The sequence below is a fragment of the Chroicocephalus ridibundus genome, chromosome 1 (assembly GCF_963924245.1).
Source record: "Chroicocephalus ridibundus chromosome 1, bChrRid1.1, whole genome shotgun sequence".
NCBI classification, from domain to species: domain Eukaryota; kingdom Metazoa; phylum Chordata; class Aves; order Charadriiformes; family Laridae; genus Chroicocephalus; species Chroicocephalus ridibundus.
In genome coordinates, this window is record NC_086284.1 from 178,988,051 (window position 1) to 179,009,635 (window position 21,585).

The window sequence follows — 21,585 nt, forward strand, 5'->3', positions numbered from 1 at the left end:
GGAGTAGCGGCTGGATGCAGACACAACTCCTTTCCGCTACAGAAGTTGTTGGTTGATCAGAAAGCTTCCTTTTGAAGAACATTTTGAACACATAAACGCATTCTGTATCCAACGGGGTTGAAATTGCACCTTTCCTGGTGAGCATTTCCAGAGCAACGTTCTAATTGTGGTTTCCTTTCAAAGCTAGAGGTCATCCCATCCTAGCTCTTCATGCTAAGCTGTAAGACTGAAACGTACCCACTTGCTCTTCCTGTTCGCAGAGAGCCCCACCAGATATGCCGAGGACAGTCATGACTATCATGACTAGAGGGAAAACAAGGACATAACCCATTAAGCAGAGGGAGCTTTTTCATTGGTGATGAATACTTCACATCACTTCCTAATAGACGTGCTGTTTGTCAGCGTTTTGCCTTTTGTGTTCCATGCTTTGTGCTGTTTTTTAAAACTTTTTATGCTCTACACCATAACAAATGCTTTGAAAGCTCAGTTATTTCAGAAACATAGGTCTCAGCGTTGCCCTCCTAACTTTCTGATTTTGCAGCATCACCAGTTTTGCCGGAAGTTATGCATTTGCTCACCGCTTTCATACATGTAAAATTTGCAAGATCCAGGACATAGTCTGGTAAAATGAGCTTACTCTTTCTGTATAGGCATCCGCTTAGCTGATCTGACAGGGGACTCAAAGCAGCCTTCCCAATATCACACGGCTTTATTTGCCCTGACCACCAAGACCTCCTCAGCAGGGTGGAGAAGACCAGCACATGGAGATCATGTTGTCTCGTTTCAAACAATTTGTACTTGCTGTGGGACAAAAGTCAAGTGATGAAAACTGTATTGTGCTTTATTAACGTGAGTCTACCACATCTTTTCTTTCTGATTTTATCCACTTGCTACTCTCTGGAAGCATGAATTGCAAAACATTTTAGCAATGCAGAAATATTAATTTTCTCCTTAGCCAGAACATTTAAAGCAACCAGCGTAACAGTAGTAGTCATGCCTTCATGAGCGTAATAAATCACCATGTAAGCAGCTATCTAACCAGAAGCTTTGAGAATACATTTAAGTTTTGACATTAAATTTAATCACACATCTTCTCCAGAGAGTAATACCTAGAGGATCGGATTTACATAACATGAAAATCAGTCATTACTCAAAACTGTGTACGAATGCTTGCATCAGAAATCACCCGCTTCTCTAGACACAGTATCTGACTGCGTATTTACACAGCTACATCGGATTTCTCACCCTTCTTGTTGAACTCAGGAAATGTGTTATTAGATATTTGTTTAGATACTTATAAACATACCTAAAACTCTGTACATAGCCAGCCTGTGGAAACCGTGCCAGCCTCACTCTGCTTCTTCCTTTGTGTCGGTCGTGCTTTCCCATCTCTTATTTCTCAGCTTAATCTAAAAATGTAATCTTGTTGGCAGGTGACTGACTGCCTTTAACACCTGCTTCCTCGAGCGCAGTACTCCTGGCACAATCTGGGTCTTTAGGACTATTGTAGCACAAACATTTAAAGTACAAGCCCTAGTAGGAGATCAAGAATTAAGAAATTATTTCCCCCCTCAAACGTAACTATAGCAAGAAGTAGAAGGGTTTGGCTTTTCCAGAAGCTGGTCTGACCTTAAAAGGAAGAGCCTTTCAGGGGAGGAATATGTTTAGTCTGCTTTGCCTGGCACTCTTTTGCTGTGGAAAGTCTTTCCAGCGGGCTTGGAGAAGCAGCCGGTCCCTGGCAAGAACAAACTCAGGACAACCAGCCTTGAATCACTGAGCTCGATTGCAATTTGTTAAGATGAGGTTCAGTGGAGCTCTTTCATATCACTCGAGGAGAATGATGTCTTTGGAAAACTACATTAGGAACCTAAAAAAGTGTGTGTTCTTCAAGGCTGCAGTTTACCTGCCACTCAGATTAAATTTAGACAGTGTTAGGCAGGCCTCACAATGTCTGAAAATCAAATTTGGGCTCATAGGTACGGTTTAGGGAGCTGAAAGGAGGCTCCATGACTTAGAAATATCGCCTACTCTTTCTTCCCAAACTGTGGTTTATGTTCCTGTTTCCAGGAACACACCAAAATGGAAGAACCTTAAAACATCTTAAAGCATCTTATAACCAGAAGTGTAGTATTTTTTGTTTGCAAGTGCCTTTGGCATTTTTTTTTTTTTTAAAAAACCCACTTCTTTTTGTTGCACCCATCCACAGCATCAAATTGAAACCCACCACCATTGGACAGCAACTCTAAAATCTGGCGGTGTAACAGATCCAAACCCAGCTGGCTTCCCTCTGCATGGAGCACACAGCATCTGCGAGCAGGGAGCCCCCCTTCTCCTGCTGCTTCTTCATGTAGGGCTTGGCTGATGGAACTGGAGAGCACCGGGAAGCAAGGGGAGCTCAGCCTCATCCATAGCTGTCCCTCTACCTTCCTTGACTGTAGTGAGTGTGGAGCAAGGGAGTATAGCAAGCAAGCTTTCTCAATTCAACCAGCAAATGTAATGCCTCCAGAAACTTTCCCCACCTACTCGCTATCTTTTCCCAGTGCAACATACGCCAAGTGGAGGTTTTGGAGAACATGCGTGTATAAGACCTCCTTTACGGAGGTATATGCGCTATCTCTCTGGTTCCCTGGGCTGCAGTAGCAATCAGACAATACTAAGTTACATTGCTTATCTCTCAGCTGAGGGAAGGAAGGTGCTACAGAAGCCACATACCAATTACACGCAGGGATTAAGGACATGACCCCAAATGAACCCCATTCATTTTCTCGGCAGCTCAAATGTCATCAGTCTTAAAAATCAATATGTGACACTGAATTATGAATAGTTTTCAGCTGAAAAGTTTGAGAAATATGGATGTGGCTGCTGAGCAGTTGGTACCACAATATTAATGTGAGCTATGAATCTAATTAGAGCTACACACACAGCAGAAAATTGACAAAGACAAGGTTAAAGCATTGCCTGCTGCCTTTCATAAAGAATTGAGTGATTTGCTTTAAATTTCAGATTTGATATCCTCTAGGTATGTTAAAAAATGCAATTATGAAATAAACTAATAAATCCAAAGCTAAAAAGCTGTGTGCAAAATAGGCACCCTTTTCTTGTCCACAAGGACACAGCATTTATATGATTAAATTTGATTTTTCTTTTCTCTTGACGATCTCCATGTCCTTCCACCAACTGAAGCAGCTTTTGTTTTCCATCCCTCGGTTCAGACTTCCTCCTGTTCCCCAATTATCTTTTCCCTCTCTTTCAGTCCTGAGTGCATTTATGCTTTCCTAGTCTTTCAGTATCTCTGTCTTGACCACGTGTATGTATAGCCCCTCTGTTAAAGAATACACATCATGCCTCTCCACCCCCTTCTGATACAGGAGAGGAGCTTCTTGTTTAAAACACTTTGTAACAGAGAAGTAAATGACAAGTAATTGTTGTACTTGGTCCTTTCAGTTGCTGGTGGGCAGTGGGAGAGGCTTTTCCTGGGGGGCACAATTACTGGCACTACATAGCACGAGTCCTACCAGCTGTGGTGGGGCCCTGCTGCCTGGCGAGAAGAAAGATGTAAGCACCCACTGTACATGCCCCAGCCCATGAATACCTTAGGCTGTTACAGTAGATGGGATAGGAGGAAATTCGATTACAAATGGAGGCTTGTTTTCTTACCATTGCCCACAATAAACATATTTATAATTCAGTGGTGTAAGAAATTGTAGATGTTCAAGAAAAGCCTGTTTGTATCTCAAGCATGGTGGACAATGGGTGAAATTCAGCCCCGCATTAACCATTGGAGTCACAGAATCAGAGAATCACAGAATGATAGGGGTTGGGAGCGACTAAGCTAGTCCAACCCCCCTGCCAGAGCAGGGTCACCTAGAGCAGGTTGCACAGGAACAACGCGTCCAGGCAGGTTCTGAATGTCTCCAGAGTTGGAGACTCCACCACCTCGCTGGGCAGCCTGTGCCAGTGCTCTGCCACCCTCAAAGTAAAGAAGTTCCTCCTCACGTTTAGGTGGAACTTCCTGTGCTCGAGTTTGTGCCCATTACCTCTTGTCCTGTCCCCGGGCACCACTGAAAAGAGCCTGGCCCCATCCTCCTGACACCCACCCTTTAGGTATTTATAAGCATTGATAAGATCCCCCCTCAGTCATTTTTTTCCAGACTAAAGAGACCCAAACCCCTCAGCCTTGCCTCATAAGAGAGATGTTCCAGTCCCCTCATCGTCTTCATAGACCTTGTCAATGGAGTTTCTTCTTCTCTGGGCTATTATTTAAGGCCAGTTGTCTTGTCTTTACCTCCTGTGGAGCAGCTGGTGGTGGGCGCACCGTCAGCGCAGTGGCCGGGCTGGTGCTCCTTTGCCCGATGTGGCGTGGCAGGCAGCACCCACTGCAGCGGGGAGGGACACTCCTGGGACACCCAATGGCATCTTTCCGCACAGTACCCCCGCCCTGCAAGGGATGGCCAGCCTCTGAGGACAGTTTGATGCAGGAGCTGCTGAATATCACCTGGAGGTTCACGCGCATGGAAGGGAAGTCCTGTTTTCTGCGACCGCCTTTGCAGGGTTTACTCGGTTGGAGTCAAGCTGTGTCTGTGCCCCACAGGGAAAAGAGAGGTAAGAAGTCCCTTATCTGGATCAAACTTTTGTCTATGCCACTTTCTGTGCCGAAGCTCCCTCTGCTCTGGCAGCTTCATGACAGGAGCTGAGCTCTGTCAGAGCGACGAATCACCCCACAGCCAGGGGGAGAATGTCTTGCCTCAGTTCACAGGAATGCCCAGATGGGCGCACATCCAAATAATGTCTGGAGTTCCTTCAGGCTTATTGTTGGAGCCCCATCCCCGTGCTCCATCACGGTGGAGGTACTGCATCCTTCTGAATGGATGTAGTACCAGCTGATACCCACTGTGCAATGCACGGATATTGCCATCGTAATGGTGCTCTGTGTCACCCTGTGCGATTTAGCCTCATCCTATTTTGCATTGCGCAGACCCACTCGGACTTCTTCATTACCTCTCCACGTACCTGAATGCAGGACACTCAGGTGTCCAGGAGCCATCAGAAGACACACAGCAGGATGCTCAATAAGACTTCGTTGTTTCCTGTTTCAAACAGCAATCTCAAAATTAATGGATCCAACAAGGTTTCTCTTTTTTCTTTTTTTTTTTTCTATTTCCCTGCAGCAGAAGACAATAGATATCAGGACATGCACTATCCAGTTTCACGGCCATGGAATCACAAAAGGCCATCATAACTCCGGGTTTTCAGGTTCACAGGCAGTCCCCCTGGGAATTCACGGCTGGCTGCAGCTTGGGAGAGTGGGAACTGCAGACAGCTACGTTACAAGTCACTACTGAGACAGAATTATTTTAACAATGCAGAAACAGCGCTTTTAAAGTCCAACAGCAAATATTAATATCTCCAGAGACAATGCAGGGGGAAAATTAAACAGTGGCATAGTGAGTACAGTTGTGCATCTGCTTTGTTCACCAGTTTATGTTTACCTGAAGTGTAGTAAAATATTTGACAAATCCTGCCTTTGAAAATCAGACTCCTACATTATCTTCTCCAAGCCAAGCAATGGGAAATGATCTTCACCGCTCAGGCATGCAGCTTTGGTGGGGTTATTACTGAGTTCACAACACAGATGGGCAGTCTCATTATATAGAACAAATGGGAATTGTCTTTATTACAGTATTTAATTGGCCATCCCCAGTTAATACAAGTTAGGGCAAGGCATGTTCCTCCATAATAAATATTGATGCTGGAAAATGATTGCCAAGCTTTCTAAGAGCTTTCCTTTTGTCTGAGGACTGACTCTTCTCGATGGAACATGCTCTGCTCTCATCCTCTACCTCTTCAAAGAGAGCAGTTTCACCTCCTCTCCCTCTTCCCCTCGCATGCTTTCATCAGTGTTTGATGTCACTGACCACTAATTCTGCACAATGTTGAGCGCAGAAGGTGTCAGAACTGCAAATAAGCAATGTGTCAGCGTACCAAAGAAAGCAGAGCTTTCACCCAGTTTCCTACAACGCTGTTGTTTCTGACCATTCTCTTCTTTATTCAGCTGAGCCGGCATGGGGGACCCCCCCTGCTCACAACCCACCCACCGCTGAGCTCCCCCCACAGGCTGTGCTCAAACCCTGCCCACCACCCACCCTGCTGAGCCCCAGAGCGCTCCCTCCTACACAGGGGACCTGCCTTCATGGGGAGGACAAGAGGATCCCGTGCTACCCAGCAGGGCATCACAGAGGTCCAGGCAGTCGCATGGGAAGCGGGTCGAGGTTTTGATGGGAGAGGAGGGAGCTCAACCCACGTGCCTCAGGAAGGAGGCAGGCTGCCCTGCACCATCCAGCTCCGGGGGTTCCCAGCGCAGGAACAGTTCCTGGGACTTTCCCTTTCAAAGAAAAAAAGCCAAGTGCTGGGGGATGCTGGCACTGCCAGCCCTAGGCAGCAGCTGCGCTCTGGCATCGCGTTTTTGGACTTCTGTGCCTGCAACTCCCTTGCAGCCCTCAGCAGAGTGACACAACTGGGGGTTTCATTCGCTTTCACGCAGTTGCACCCTCTGAGCAACTCGGGATCATCCTTCCAGGTGAACCTGCGCTTTGTTTCACGTGTCCTTGGCCAAAGGAGTATGAATAGAGGCAAGAGGGAGCCGCTGTCTCAGGGAGATACTGCTGCTCACCGCCTGCTGCTGCTGAATACTGGAGTGCAGCCCGGCAGAATTAACCTACAAGATCACAAATTATGCACATTGCAGCTAGGAGTATAATTGCACTACTATTATGTACCCGATTTCTGTAAAATACCATTATTTTACTGTTTGAAAATGTGCCCTTAGCAGCAGCTATAAATATGCTTGCATTCCACAGCGGGTTAATTAAGCATCAATTAAAATATTTATTGCATAACTTATTAATTGACTATAACTACCATGTTATATGAAAAATTGTTTAGAGATGTCAATTTACATCTTAGGCTTGTGTAGTTACAGCTGATGAAACTGTAATTTTATATGGTACATTGAGAAGAAGCAATCATACACTCTTTTTAAGCCCTTTGATTTTTAAGCCCTCCTCCTTTAGGAAACATGACTATTTGTTCAGACAGTGTTTTAAAATATAGATGAAAAATTAATATGCTACATAAGCATGTTCTGGGTTACTTTTCGAAGCAGCAGAGGTGAAGAAGGAGGTGCAGTATCTTGATCTCCGTAGCGTTAAAGCACTTTATCCGCTTTTGTGGGGGAAGTGTTTGGTACGCACAACGCACTGAGGAGCAAAAGACAAAGAGGAATCTCTAGCAGCAGGACCCATAAATTACGTTCCCAAACCCCTCCTCTCAGTGACATCCCCCCAAACGAGCTGGCCCTGCTTTCGTGCCAAAGGTGGGAAGCATCCTCGGGGTTGCGTGGCTTTTGGCTGCCAGCCTCTCCCTCCTCCTCCCACCTCAGCATCTCTCCAGCCTGCCCCTTCCTGCCCTCATCCCTCCTGCCTTTCAACCTCTCTCTTTTTTTTCCCCCTGCCATACCACTCTCCGGATCAAACTTAACTCGTCAATGGTGATGATAAAAACTAAAGCAGCAGAAAAAAAAAATACCACGACTCCTGCCAAAGCAGTTGGCAGGTAGCTGAGCTGGGCACTAGCTGCTCCTACTGTTCCCCCTGCTTTGTTCGGCAGGACTGTATTTTCAGACGTATAACCCACAGGCTATTTGTGAAAAGAACCACAAAAGCAATAAAATCAGTGAATGCCGCGATTCAACAGCCATGCGAGTAATTACTTCTCTGGGGTTAGACCTTTTCCTTTCCACCTCTAAGCACAGAATGGCTCTGCTCTTGGTGCCGGTCCAGGCTTCTAGAGTTTATTTTGAAAGCGTTACTGCGAGTTATCTCACATAAACGCTGCTGCTTATCAGCTGCCACACTTCTAATGGCGAGGGATGTCCACAGGAATTAACACCCCTTGCACAGAAGAAGCGTGGGCACCGCGTTCGCAGCTTGCCAAGCTGTGCCAGATTGCATGTGAGCCGTGACGTTCTCCAGACACACACACACACACACACACACACACACACACACTCCCCGAGACTCCCCGAGACTCCCCCTCCTGTAAAAGATGTCAGTACCTCTCCGCCAAACTCAAAGCAGAGTTTTTTTGCTTGCCTCTGGCTTGGGATTCCCCCACCCCCCGCCCCCCTCAGGCCCCCCTCCATAGCATCAAGACAAACAATAAAATGACCTTTATAATGGGAAAAAAATGGCAGGCAATTAGTATCCAAGAAGGGAAAATATGATGATATTACTGTTTCTTTCTTGTTATGCTTAATAGATTAACTATGCCTGTAATTCAGTAAAAGGCTGTTTGCGGAGGGCATGTGACAGGGAACAGATGCAGTGAATACTGTTTTTAAATTCTCTTCTTTATTCAGTTACTGAGACTCTGAAAGAGATTTCCCCCCAGATCTCCACGGGTTTGATTGCTGCATTCTGGTATTTTCACATACTTTAGGCTGTAGTCACGCTACCATGCAGCTTTTGGTGAAAATCCTCCTTTTTATTCTATTTTTTCCATTACTTAACATGAAGGCCCCTTTTCCTGTAATGCTTTGTCACAAACTGGGGGCAGAGATAGATTTCCTCATGTTTGGCTTGTATTTCTGTGAGCGCCTCCAGAATACTTAAAAACTGATTTTAGGTAAGTAAGCATCAAAACCCCCAACTTTTATTGAAACCTTGATGCCTTTGAGATCAATGGAAATCCCCCCTTTCAGCAGGACCGAGGCTTCGTCCTTAGATGGTTTTGGCTATGGGAAACTGCGAGTTTGGCTGTCGGCAGCTCTGGGGTTTTCAACAGTACTTCTCGAGGTGGGTTTGTTGTTGGTTTTTTTTTTTTTTATTTTATGAAAGTTTGTGCCTCTTTGATCCTGTGGTACCTATTTCCATTGCAGTAAAACTCTCACCCAAGCAGCCCATAAAAAGGCATTTACCCCCTGCCTAGCTCCCCCCAAATTTTAAAGGGAGGAAGGTATCCATGTCTCTGTCTAGATGTAAGAGCTCTTTGGTGGGAAAAGGCTCGGTGTGGGAAGTACTGAGAGCCCCTGATGAGTAACTTGATCTTCTTCTCACCAGAGCAGGAGGGGAGGAAAGGGATCATTAGGACTGCAAACAAGTGCCATTGGTTTAAGCAGTTATTACATGCTACTTGAGCACTGTGAGAAGGAAAGTGTGTCTGCTTTCCATGCACACATGCAGAACTGCTTGTGGGGGTCCCCAGACGGCCGTGACTTTGCTGGTGCGGTGCCGTGGTCAGTGAGCAGGAGCCGGGTATTCCATTCCTGCGCCCAACAGCACCCTTGGGAGACGGCCGGGAAAGAGACAACTCGCCCGAGCTACTTTCTCCTGACCTCGTCTCAGCTTTGCGATCCCTGTGGGTGGTGGACAGCTTGCTGAAGCCCGGCAGGAGCGTTGCAGCGGCTGTGACAAGCAATTTAGATAAACGAATGGTACCTCCCTTTCTCTTCAGATGCCTTGTCAGATGGCTTCTGGTCCGAAGCGGGCCCTCTGCAATGGTCTCACAGAGCTGGGGACCTGGGGGAACTTGGAGGGGGGGATCTGGGAGTCACAGCCCACCCACCTGCCACAAGCAGGCTGCCATCCGGAGCTAGGATGTGCCTATGGTCCATGTAGCTTTACCCAGCTAACCGGGGTACGAGCTGCAGGGCGGTGTCGAGCCCCGCTGTGTTTGGCAGGAAAGGGAGTGTTGTCTTTTTCATCTCTGCCCAGCGAGGGAGAGGAAAGAAGAAGGTATGAGGATTCTGAGAAACGTGCTCTTTAGCTGCGCCCATAGGGACTGAAAGCTTTACTTTCCTCCTCATCCAAAGGAGCGGTGAAACTGGAGACTCCCAGGTGTGGAAACCAAGCAGCAATGGCATGGTAAAGCTGCTTGACCCTTGGGGAATCTGTCCTACTTGTCAGGGGACTGGAAGGTAAGAGAGGCCGACTGCTTTCTAGCTCTAGGGGGGAGTCTGATGGGGGACTGTCTCCTCCGCATCAAGCTGAGGAAAGCCAAGCTCTCAATTTAACTGGCCAGAAGAGAGCACCTGCCTGCAAAATGTGTGGCTCAGGTTTCTTCCACCTCCTTTCCTCCTCATCTCCCACCTTCCAGTACCAGGTTTTCAAGCCCCCTTCCCGTAAGGCTGACCAGCAGTGGGCACACCTGGGGTGAGCATGGCTCAACCCCCCAGTGAGCTCATCTGGATCCCCTCACAAGCAAGGGCAGTCCAGCAGTCCTTGAAGACCTTCTGCAAATCTATTTTCTTTTCAGCACAGCTCTCCTGAGATGGACAACCTGCTAGCCCGGGCCCTGGCTGTTTCCATCCCATTCAGGATTTCCCATCTTTTGCGGGGTTTACGGCACCACGGCACGCAGCATTGCCGTTCTCCCCTGACCAGAGGTTTTGCACTGGCCGTTTCCTCCCAAGTTCTTCCTGCTCTCAGCAGGTACTTGGTTTTCACATGAAATTAGGACAAAGGGAAAAATAATTGCCTTTGCTGTCTCTTAAAGATGCTGGTTGACAGGACTGTGATACAACCGGCTGCCTCTCTTGAGAACCGGAAAGAGGAACCGTCATTTTGGAATCTTTGTTGTGCTTAGAGCTCGCAGTAACCTCTTCTATTGCTCTGGGAATTCTTCTGAAAATGAAGCTGATGGTTTCAGGTGGTGAAGTTTATTAGTCTCAAATAAGATCAGATGAATGCGTACCAAAGTGTTAATATCAGACAAAAAGGCAGGAAAGGGGCAGAGGGATGTGGTGCCTGCAGGACATCTCCCATCCCTTTGTTTCAGCTTGATGTGGGACTTGGGGAACAGGGTAAATAGCAGAGCTCTATCTTTCAGTCCTGTGTTGTATCACCTGAAGGACCCCAAGACCAGCAGCTGCAAGTCCTGATGTGTGCAGTTATCAGCAGAGTGCATCCCGCTCTCATAAGCACTTTATTATCCTGGGCTCTGCCCTGGGACCTCCAGAGAAATTCCAGGTGTGAGGGGAAGAGTGCAAGAGGCAGGAGGCAAAGTCAGGTTTGGGAGAAGGTTTGGGAAAGGATGAGGGGGCAGCAGCGGGAGTTTGGCCGTGCCAGGGAAAGGAGGAGAGGGGTGAGGAGCCCAGGAGAGCTGGGCTTTCCCTGTGCTCCAGCACGCTGAACTAAGCATGCCATGCTTTATACTGGTGGGGTAATGCCAGTGCATTTATAAGATCTGCTGACTGGAGGATTATGCCTGTATATATACACATATATATATACATATACAGATATATATATATAGCTTTTGGCTTCTGGGGTGTTTTTCCCAAACAGCTGAACAGACAGAAAAGCCCTCACAGCAAAGGGGTATTTACACATTCAGATGTGCCCACTGATGGTTTCCTAATCATTACCTGGCACTCCGCACATTTGTGTGATATTTATGGACAGGAATCTGTTACATTTTGGGAAAAGGGAGTTACTCCAGCAGGAAGAGTAAGCACAAAAGGGGAAAATATGACAGAGGGGGGAAAGTAATGGAAGAAAAATGTGCACACATGCTGGTAAAAAGAGTTTTTAAAAAACAAAGCAGCCTTACTGCCAGGGTGACCCATCCCCCTGGTTTGGCTGAGACGGGGCTGGAATACAAGACTGAAAATAGCAAAAGGCTGTTTTGTTCCAGACCTTTGGCTTGTCCTGGTGCCCCATGTCAGGTCACGCCGCGTCACCCAGCACAAGCAGCATGTCCCTGCCACATCCTTCCTCTCTGGTCACCCCTTCTTTCGCTTTCATCTGCATTACCTTCTCCAATGAGCAGGTAATATTTGGTCTTTTCATCCCACAGGAATTCCTTTCATCCCAGCTTAGGAAAAGAAGCATACGTCCTTAAGCAAAGAGATAAAGTACTTAAATAATATCGGTATGTTTTAAAAGAAAATTCCAGATGCCAGTCTCGCTCCTTCTGTCCATGTCTTATCTACATCCTGTGTGAATCACACGCAGCACAAAAGGGCCCCTGTCTGACTTGCCCCGGCTCTGTCATAATAGAAGGTTAATGACAGTGAAAAACATAAACCTAAAAAAAATCCTGCTAGCTAATGTCATTTAAGTATTTAGCTCAGAAAAACAGCAATGTACCTTTCCAAGCAAATGCAAATGAGCTTGAATGAAAAATCCTGCAAAAGGCTGGCGTATTTGTTCAGGCCAATGAAATTCAAAGTGCTGCCATAATACCTGCCTTATAAAAATGCATGTATTTCTTCAGCTGTGTGTATTTAAACCTTTTAGCAGTTCTAATGAGCTTTCAGAATGCAGCTACTACAGCAATCAGCTTCTGTGTAACAAGCAACATTTAAATATTAAAAACGTAAATTAGCTAAGCTGGTTAATTACAATTTTCCAAAAACTGCAAAAGTACAAGTAAGACTATTAACTGCTTTGAAATTCAGATATCAGTTCCTCCCACTCAGGGAACATCTAGTTCAGTAGCAAAGATGAAGTTACAGAACAGTCTCCTGAGCTAGCCAAAACAATATCTGCTTACGAGAACTAAAAGCCCTGCATTTCAGATGCCATTCAGAGATGTTAAAACTACACAAAAGGCTCTGAGAAAGCTTTTTTTTTTTTTTTTTTTTTAAGATCAGATCGTACCACTTTGTGGAAATAAAAATGTCTTCCAGGAAACATCATTTCTGGTGAAACACAGGCAGGTTTTTACCAGAAAACCTGCCTGGTTTCTTCCTTGCTCCCTGTGCCCATGCCTAAGGATGCTCTGACACAGGGCACCGTGGCCAGCCATGCCGGGAGCTGGGCGGGCTGGGTCTCACCTCCACAGCCTCCCGAGTATTCAAAAAAGCCGACCGATGAGGACAATCTCTTCGTTTTCTCTTAGAGACTGTCATGGTTTTGGCCAAATTGGCCAATGGCTGGCAACAGATCCTCTCCCCACACCTCTTGCACGTGGAGAGGAGGAGAAGAGATAAAGAGATTTAAGAGTTTAGAAGAAACTAAACTACTTTAATGAAATATTAATAATAAAATAAAAAGGAAATAATGAAATAGATACAGTATATACAAAACCGTATTAAGCTCCCAGGATGACGTCACCAGCAGGCACTGGGGAAGTCCCAGGCTGGACTCAGCAACGGGTGGGAACTGGGTTCCAGAGTTGGAGTCAGGAACACACGGATAGGGATCAAAGGCAGATGAACAGACAGGGTCCTCCTCGGATGTCAGCCATTGAAGAAAAAAGTTGACCCTTCGATCCCTCAGCTTTTATATTGAGCATGGGGCCGATGGGGTGGAATACCCCTGTTGGTCAATTTTTGGTCACCTGTCCCATCCGCTCCTCCCCACAGGTGGGACCCCTCTACGCTTTTCCGCTTCCAACCCTCCAATGAGGCAAATAATAATGAAATTAGCTGACCTTGGTTGTTATAGCAATAAGTATAAGCAAGAGCCTCTCCGCGTACCATTCCTTCACACAAACTGTAAACATTGGTCTTATCACTCAGAACAAATCGTTTTCAGCACAACATGCTGTTAATTTCAGAGAGTTAGAAGAGGCCTAGCTAAGAAGTAAAATTACTGAACAGAAGGTTGGTTCTGTTTTACCTCAAACCAGGGCATTGACCATGGGTGATCACAGGCTGGCACCCAAACCCATCCTGTGAACACATTTCCTTCAGTAGAAAAAAAAGTAGCCAGCATCGTCTTCAAAGTCACCCACTAGGAATGTCCCCAAAGTCCCAGCCTGGCCCTTAGACCCCCTCTGCTCTGCTTACAGCAGTCAGCCACTGCACACATCTCCATTGACTGCAAGGGGTGCAGGCACAGAGTAAATGGCCTAGCAGGAAGATGACAAATGGATCCGAAACTATAAACGTGCACATCACCAGGTGTATCAACTGTCTGTACTGCTTCGCGCTGGAGAACAAAGAAGGGGCGCAGAAAATTCCTCCTGTTCAGTCTTCGCTGGAACTCACCGAAACCACAAGGAAGTCATCGCTCTTAAAATAGCTCAGAATGGTTTTAGTTTCAATACTGCGAAAAAATACATATTATGTTCTCATTTTTTACTATACACATTGCTGCAATTCAAAAGCTTATAAGAGACAATGTCTCACAGAAGTGAGGAAAATGTCCGATTACTTTACTCTTCTTCACAGGTGTAAATGGGTGGTGTTTGTTGTTGCTCAAGGGAACTGCTTTTCAGTGCTATCTCTGCAGCGGCTATGTGAGCGTTTATGTTTCTGATGCATCTTAAGATTTTGCATGTTGCCTTTGTTTTCTTTTAAGTAATCTGTAATTTTCCATCTGTCTCTGACCCACCCTGGTTTGGGAGTAAAATCCCAGCTGGCTCGTTCAGCTCTGTCTAAGGTAGAAATTAAACTCCAAGCTATTTCTGGAAGACATCATGTATTAGAAGCTATCAACACTTGGTGGTATCTTTTCACTTGTAAACCCCTGGTTGGCTTAATTTGGAGTTAACTCCAGGGAAATGTTTCTCAAAAGTAAATGAGCAAATGAAAGGGTTTGTTCAACTGACTTTCAACTGCTTAGTAAGAATTGAAGTGAGTAACACTCATGCCACTCAAGCAAACTGTAGACTAGGACAATTGTTACCGTTAGCATCTAAAAAACTCGTAATATTTCAGAACAGCCAACAAAATAGCTGCTTTACTAGCCTGAGTAATCTTTCAGCTGAATTAATAACAAGTTAGTCATCACAATGATAATCTCTTATTTATATTAGCTTAATGCTTGCAGGTTCACAGTCTTGGAAGACGCCCTGGTACTTGGCATTGCGCACAGTGTAAGAGATTGTCTTCCCAATAAAGGTTATAAACTCTTTGGGATTGGGACAAGCAAAGGAATTAGCGTTGCCTCCTTTTCATAGATGGGAAAATGAGACTTAATGGTACAAGACCATTTTAAACAGAAAGTCTGCGTCAGACCTGGAAGCAATCCAGTTCTCTTGAATTTTACTGTCCTAAACATTTCCCATCTCCACATCTCTGCTAGATTTTGCCTGGCTAATACATGGAAATGAACATATATGTGAATCCCTATAAAATGTTTATTTTGCCTTAACAATGCTTTTGTCATGATATGTTTTTTCTTGTTGTTGCTCCTGAGTGTTTGAGAAAATAATATGTTGGTTGTAAAATATCACTGTTGGGACATTGGATCAGCTTTAATTTCACAGCATTTAGAATAAGGTTATTTTAGGCGGTAGAAGGGAATTTAGTGCCTCTTAGCTGCAGAAAAGTGATTTTAAAGATTATCTTTGTGGTTACTTCAAACTGTGAGGCAAGGAGGCCTCTTACTGAAGTAAAGTTCAAAAGGACTAGACTCAAAAGGGAGATAATTGGGCTCTATAAAAGCAAGAGCTGCAACAATCGTGTTGATTTCTCTGCAGAACAGATTTTATCCAGTCTTCCCAGTCAGTTCCCTTTAAAAGGATAACTTTAAAGATATTCTCTGTGATGACAGTGCTTCGGTGCCAAACTGCAGCAACAAGAAGGCAACAAGTTCTCTATATGCAGAAGCAGCATTTGTGTGAAAGCATACCCCACTCAATGTCTGAGTGAAGTCCTTAAAAAAAACCCAACACCTTATTTGTGCTCAAATGTTAGCATCCTAATGATGCTCTTTGTGCCTTAAGATTTAGTAGCAGGCATAAAAGCAACAAAATCTTAAATAAGCCCATCAGTGGGAGGGAGAAAGGCGGAGATGGACACTTGACGGCTCTTTGAAGCACACCATGGGCAAACTAACCTGCCAACCAGGGTTAGTTAAAATTGTTGTGGTCCTCCTTCCTTTCTCTCTCTTTCTTTTACTGACTTGACTATGATTTTTTTTTCTAGGACAGACAACTGAGTGGATCCACAACTACTTGCCATATAATTCATGTTTGAGATTCTTAGACAAGACCAAAATTGTGGCTTCATCCAGAATACCCCTGGGTTTCTTTACAGTCATATTAGGTCAGATTCTCTTTTATGTTCTGTTTCTGTCTGAGGAAAGCATTTCATACCTGAAAATTACAAATCAACACAAGTTCTTTGGGACAATTCCTGCATGATTTTGAACAGTGAGCACTTGTAGTTCATTTCTTTTGGGGTGGAGGGCACAGAGCAAGCAATGGCTGGTTCAAAGGCACAAACACGTGATGTAATTTCATGTTTACAGCAAAAGTGGGGTTTCTCTGCCCAGGGCATGTTTCTGCCTGGAGAAGCTACCCTTCGACATACATGCACATGGCATTTCACTGCTTCAGCAGAGCAGCCGCTTTTGAAGGATGTTGTGGTTTTGGAGAGACGACTGTGTGTAACTAATAACAGCTTCTCAATCAACAGACCTGATGACCAGAGCACAAACACCTCAAAGCCTATTTGTTACCATTTTTTCTCTGAAAGCAATTCCAAGTCAGCAGTCTGTAAGGAGAGCCCTTAATTTTCCTGAGCCTGATTGATGGTCCACCGTCAGCGGGCTCATGGTGTTTACAGTTTGTTTGCTGTTTAGGTTTTTTGAGTCACAAAGAAAAGTACAACCTAGCTCCAAAGACCATCATTTCATGCTTTGCTTAAGCCTATGCTTATGACACTCATGCTCTCTTTCTTCTCTCTGATCAAAGAGGGTAGGACCAGTGTACAAACCCATTGCTACCTTAATGAGATACTTAAATTACTTTGAATGGGATCAAGCACAGTGTTTGTTATTGATCCCCCGCACCTCAAAAAGATGCAACCTCACATCTCGCTGGGTAGAAGAGATGTCCCCAGCATAACGCTGGGAGGATGTTGCTTAGGGACTCTCAGAGAAAATTATTTCCTCCCTCTCTTCCCATCTTGGGAGGCATGGCAGACCCCTGCATGTGGTCTGCTTTATCCCCTTTGGGAGGAAGCCTGGTGGTTCCTATGTTGAAAGAAGAATGGAGGGGAAGTGCTGGGGACCTCCATCCTCAATGGCACCCTGGGGACCGCAGTGGCAGTGGCCCTGTGTCCCTCACGATCCCGTGCCAGGGAGTGTAGCTGTGCTGCGCAGCTGAGACAGACCCCATGGAAGGTGTCCTGCGTCACAGTGCGGGCGCAGGTCAGCTCTGCAGCGTGCACAAGCTCTTTTCTCCCTCTCTTGGAACTCCATCATTGTGCAAATGACAGCAGTAAAGGGATGAAATACTTCCATATCATGTCAGCAGCGCCTGACATCGCTTCCCAACCCACAGCAGCACAGTGCTCTCAGAGCACAGGATAAGGGAGGAAACATCCGTGACCAGGGTGTTAAAATCTCTCTGACATGCTGTTGGGCCAGGTTGGTGAATACACTGTGGAAATGGTGTGGAGAAAAGATACAGAAGGAAAAAGGAGAGTAGAGAGAAGAAATTATGCTATAATTATTTTGTGGGGTTTTTTTAGGACACAACAGAAAAGCTGAGGTGTGCAGTAGCAACTGGATCACCAAGGAAATAAATAGGATGCTGTGGAAATATATGATGAGTATGGAGAAGAGGGGAATTGGTCTTGTATTTTGTAGATAAACTTGAATAATGAGGTCACATACTGCAAGCCTTGTAGTCCAATTTAATTTCCTTCACACAATATTCGGTCTAGTTATCTCCTTCTAAATTTCCTTCCACTCTGCCGCAGCCATTGATGGCTCTTATCTCATTACCATATGCTTCTCTTGGTCAGGAACCATTCTTTGTCTGCAAGATTACCCTGGTAACAAAACAAAAACAAATGAGAAAGTAGAAAGATGTATCATTCAACATGGCTATGTCAAAGATAATACTTGACTTTTTTATTACTTTTTTTCCCCTGAGAACAATTTTCATGGACACATAGAATCATAGAATTGTCTTGGTTGGAATACACCTTTAAGGTCCAACCGTTAACCTAACACTGCCAAGTTACCACTAAATCATGTCCCTCAGCACTACATCTACACGTCTTTTAAGTACTTCCAGGGATGGTCACACAACCGCTTGCCTGGACAGCACGTTCCAATGCTTGACAACACTTTTGCTGAAGGAATTTTTCTTAATATCCATCCTAAACCTCCCCTGGTGCAACTTGGGGCTGTTTCCTCTTGCCTATCGCTTGTTACTTGGGAGAAGAGACCAACCCCCGCCTCGCTACAACCTCCTTTCAGGTAGTTGTAGAGAGCAATGAGGTCTCCCCTCAGCCTCCTTTTCTCCAGGCTAAACAACCCCAGCTCCCTCAGCTGCTCCTCATATGACTTGTTGTCTAGACCCTTCACCAACTTCCTTGCCCTTCTCTGGGCCCGCTCCAGCACCTCAATGTCTTTCTTGTAGTGAGAAGCCCAAAAATGAACACAGTATTTGAGGTGGGGTCTCACCAGTGCCAAGTACAGGGGGTCAATCACTTCCCTAGTCCTGCTGGCCACACTATTTCTGATACAAGCCAGGACACTATTGGCCTTCTTGGACACTTGGGCACGCTGCTGGCTCATATTCAGCCAGCTGTCAATCAACACCTCCAGGTTCAGCTGAGCAGTTTTGCAGCCACTCTTCCCCCAAGCCTGTAGCACTGCATGGGGTGGTTGTGCAGGACCCAGCACTTGGCCTTGTATCATTGGCCTCCACCCATGGATCCAGCCTGTCCAAATCCCTCTGTAGAGCCATCCTACCCTCAAGCAGATCAATACTGCTGCCCAACTTGGTGTCATCTACCACCTTACTGAGGGTGCACTTGATCCCTTCATCCAGATTGTTGATAAAGATATTAAACAGAACTGGCCCCAGTACTGAGCCCTGGGGAACACCACTTGTGACCGGTCACCAACTGGATTTAACTCCATTTTCCATAACTCTTTGGGCCTGGCCACCCAGCCAGTTTTTTAACCGGTGAACGGGTAAACTGGTTCATGCTCTACAGTGAAGAACAAGAAGGTAGTTCACAGCTGGGATTTGTTATGTGGTACAATTTCCAAACAAATGTTCACAGAAAAACGTGGCTTTGTTTAGTAAGCACAGGAAGTAAAAACTTGACTTTGCTGAAGATTTTTCTTTTCTCCCCATGAACCTTGGTATCAAAAGAATAATCAAAAAAAAAAGAGACTCCAGCCCCAATTCCTGTAAGTATATAAAACAGCAAGTTAATTCCATAATCCTTTTTTTATTTTTAGCGTTTTCTGCAGAAGACCTGAGTTTATTATGTTACAGTGTGAGGAATGTTTATATTGGTAGCGGTTCTCTGATGAAGGAAAAATATTAGTTCAGTTATAACCCAGGTAATAACAGAAATCTGAATCTGAATCTGACCTATGCTTGGCTAAACATCAATCCTGTCAAAAGAAAATATCTTCAAATTTTAAGATAACAAGCTTCTAAAATGGAAGAAATGTCTTGACATTGTCCTTCTAAACAACCTTCAGAGCTGAGAGTGCCATTTCTGAAAGTCTTTTTAAATTCCTGTAAGCATCTGAGCGACCAGGGGGAGAGCAGGCCGAGGGACAGATAACAAAAATCAATACAGGCTTTTGATAAAGGACAGTGGCAAAGGAGAAAGAACATGAAAAATTATAAGAATGGAGAATGGCTAAGGCTCTTGCAGTGTTTCAGTCACTTTCATGAACCTGCTGTTCAGCTTCCCCCAGTTAAGATAGGGGAGTGTTAAACCTCTTTCCAGCCGAGGAAATGAGCTGAGGACGGATGGAAGAAGAGAACGGAAGCAAGCAGCCTGCTTTCTTCTGTGTGCTTTTTGAAAAGCGGAGAATAATTACATTAAAACACTTCCTGGCCTTTTCAGGTTTTGAATGGAGGTTTATCTGCAACTCTTTAGCACGTGCAGACCATCAGTTAAAAACTACTGTACATGTAGAGCAATGTATTCACCTTGCGAGGGCAAAAAATAACTAGTGACACCCTGGCATCCTTCACACTGTCATTAACCGGGGCAGCCCTTCTTGTCCACGACCCCCCGGGCACTGATCTCAGCCCTTATGATGAAGGAGGCTTGTAGTATTGCATCCGTATCACTCGAATAAGAATGAATCTGCTTCATAATGCGGTTTTGCAACTACTTAAGAACAGGGGTTATTATAAATATTAATAATTTGGCTGTTGGATTCACAGGGATGGCAGCAAAAACTATTAGAGGTGGAACTGTATGTGCATTAAATTGGGTTGGCAAAAAGATCGGGAGAGCTTATGTACTTATTAGCTCAGCTTTGCGGGGAATATGAAGCGTTAAGAGGTGGTGCATGAAAGTTACAGAAGGGCTCAGGGGAGGTACTGGTCTCCTCCATCCTCACCAGGGCTGTTCCCAGTAGCATGTTCTCAAGTACTTTGTTCAGCCTAGTTTTACAAAAGGGAGTTCAGGCCTACGGCACTCTGTTGAGTTCTTCTCCTCCTTCTTTTTCTCCTTTTTTTGTGGGATGTGACACACGTGGCTACGAATTCTGGCTTAAACATTGCTGCCCTTTTGTGTTCTTGTATGGACACAGACCAAGCAGGACCAGAAATATAAGGAAGGTGCAGACATCTTGGCTTCCGTGGAATCCTACACAATGAGTTGCAGAAGCGGTTGAAGGAGAAAGTGACCACCATATAATGAACTCTCAGATAATGAGAAGTGGTATGCTCCATCTGGCTTTTACCTCTGCAAATTGACTCGATTCACCTTCTCCTTCAGCTGCTTCTGTGACTTGTCATGTAGGACTCCACAAGAACATGGCACTGAGTGGGTACATCATATCCCCTATCGTGTTATTTGGCCCAATTACTTAGTCCCTTTGTCTGACTCAATTCTTTCTGGAGTGCCATGTCACCACAAGACTTGCTTTTCGAGTCTCAGGGTAGTATTCTGAGTGGTGGCATGGGGCCCTGAGCAGCGACAAGATCTATCGGTGAGCAGAGCATACCATTTCTCACTATCACTTGGCCCCCGCAGATGAACCTCAGCGCCATCGGCTGCTGTAGCTGTAGGCTGCTGAAGCCCAGCCAAGCCCTGCTTGGGTTCAGGTGTGCACGGAGAAGGCCGTGAGTTGCATTTATGCCACTTCAGCCCCCTCCTCATCTTGGGATCAGCTGGAGGTGGCATTAATCTCGGTGCCGCCAGTGAACAGATCACCAGCTGCGTAAACTCTCTGCCTGGCTCAAGATAGATTTCTGTTCCTTCTTCTCTTGACAGGTTGGAGCAATAGCCCAGCAACTGCCTCCTTTGCCGCTTCCCTGGGCTGCGCAGGGGCATGGCTGCTTCACTGTCCTGGATGCAGAGCTTTGGGTCCTCCCCTGGGGCTTGCTCCTGTATCACGCTCAGAGCTGATGCCCAGCAGGCCAGGGCTTCCGATGAGCATCACCTCCGGGGGCCGCACTGGGCTGGTTTCCACTGAAGCTTGAAACCAGACCCTTTTTTTTCCCCCTAAGAATCAGTAGTTGAAAATGCAGTATAAAATGATGTGTAGGGGGCGGGGCAGGAAGGGTGGTCTCCCGGGATGTGGATTTTGTCTGCCTGCACAGAAAAGAAAAGCTTTTTGCTCCATTAGTCATCCCATAACGAAACGTCTGGCCTCCAGAGGCGTCGAGGATGTCGTGATCTCATCGGAGTTG